A 1,973-nucleotide genomic window follows, 5' to 3' on the forward strand; every position below is an offset into this window, starting at 1 on the left:
ACTACTTGGAACACCAATATGCAGACTAGTCAAAGGCCTCCACAGAAGACTAAAACACCAAGTCGAAGATTCACGCCAGTCCAGTTACTACATCCAAGAATTCTTGAACACCAAAGACACCAAGGTAGAAGAGGATGGAATAATGCTGTCCTTTGACATAACAGCCCTGTTCACATCCATTAACATCAACGTCGCCAAAGAAAACTGAAGACACTACTAGAAGAACCAAAGACACAAACACCAAACAGCACCAACTTCATCAGCAAAGATAACACTGGAGGTGCGGAGCTGTGCCTTACCACCCACTTCATATTCAGTAACAAGACTAACAAACAGATCAACGGAACATCCATGAAACCACCAGTATCAGGATTCCTCGCAGAAGCAATAATGCAGAGACTCGAACAAACAGCCCTTCCAATGATCCAACCCAAACTTTGGGTCCGCCACAGTGATGACACTTTTGTCAGCACAAAATGAAACAAATTAGAGGAAACCGACAACACCATCAACAATATCCTTATTGGCAAAAAATTCACAAAAGAGGAGAACAACAACAAAGTGCCATTTCTCGATGTCACAGAAGAGCGAACAGTCAATGGTAAATTCAAAACAGCCTCTACAGGAAAACAACGCACGCGAACCAAGAACTTAACTACAAAAGCAATCACCCCTACACATACAAACAAATCTGAATCAGGACACAATTCCTACGAGCCACGACACACTGCAGCACCCAGGAACTATGAAGATCAATAAATAACTGCACAGCGCACGTAGGCAGAATGGCTAACCAATAGTCGCGCTGAAAATGGCTTCCCTGGCCGGGAATCGAACCCGGGCCACAGCGGTGAAAGCGCCGAATCCTAACCACTAGACCACCAGGGAGACACGGATGTACCTTCGTATGCTCTAATGAAAATTGCTTCGCTGCCCGGGAATCGAACACGTGCCGTGGTGGTAAGAAGACTTCCACATGTTCATCCACCAATGTAATTTTTTGTATCCATTGCTCCCGATGCGATCTCTCCAACATTGGGGAGACTGGAGGGTAAAGTCACACCTCCGGGAAACCCGCACCAATCAACCCCAAAGCCCCGTGGTTCAACATTTCAACCCCCCTCCCACTCTGCCGAGGACATGCAGGTCCTGGGCCTCCTTTCACCGCAGCTCCCTCCCGACCCGACGCCTGGAGGAAGAACGCCTCATCTTCCGCCTCGGAGCACTTCAACCCCAGGGCATCAATGTGGACTTCACCAGTTTCCTCATTTCCCCTCCCCCCACCTTACCTCAGTTCCAACCTTCCAGCTCAGCTCTGACCTCATGACCTGTCCTACCTGCCAATCTCCCTTCCCACCTATCCGCTAAACCCTCCTCTCTGACCTGTCACCTCCATCCCCACCACCACTCATCTATTTTACTCTTTGCTACCTTCGCTCCAGCACAACCCCCACCTCCAATTTATCTCTCCACCCTGGGGGCGTCCTGCCTCTATTTCTGATGAAGGGCTTTTGCCCGAAACGTCGATTTTCCTGCTGTCTATCCTGCTGTGTTTTTCCAGCTCCATTGTGATCGAAACTCTGGCTTCCAGCATCTCCAGTCCTCACTTTTGCTGACCCAATAAACCCAGTCTGCCGATTTCTCATCAACAAATTGACACAAGCTGAAACAACGTGTGCAGAAACCCAAGCTACATTACCTTACATTAAATACCTCTGTTAAATGATGTCCAGACAACTCAACCCTCTCACCAGCATGGTAGCCCACGTTAGAAATTAAATCAATTCAGCCTCATGTGCAGGAATGAGAATCCTTTCAATTTCCCAAAAATTTCGGCAGAGATTTCAAACCATTTGGAAAAAAAGTAAAAGTGACATTAGGAAGAACATTTTCTCACAGGGAGTGGTTCGGATCCGTAAATCCCTGTCTGACCATGACAAAGAGGCAGATTCACGAACACAAAAGGGAATTCG

The 1,973-nt window shown here is 47.5% G+C and overlaps 1 non-coding gene across 1 annotated transcript; it reads right to left on the minus strand.

Annotated features, from left to right (window-relative positions):
• Positions 1-816: 816 nt before the first annotated feature.
• On the minus strand, positions 817-888 carry trnae-uuc (transfer RNA glutamic acid (anticodon UUC)). The gene has a single exon. It is a non-coding gene; the product is annotated as a tRNA-Glu (tRNA).
• Positions 889-1,973: the final 1,085 nt, after the last annotated feature.

Source organism: Chiloscyllium plagiosum, unplaced genomic scaffold (assembly GCF_037043375.1).
Source record: "Chiloscyllium plagiosum isolate Xiang-an unplaced genomic scaffold, Cpla_swu_hap1 HiC_scaffold_27, whole genome shotgun sequence".
Lineage (NCBI taxonomy): Eukaryota > Metazoa > Chordata > Chondrichthyes > Orectolobiformes > Hemiscylliidae > Chiloscyllium > Chiloscyllium plagiosum.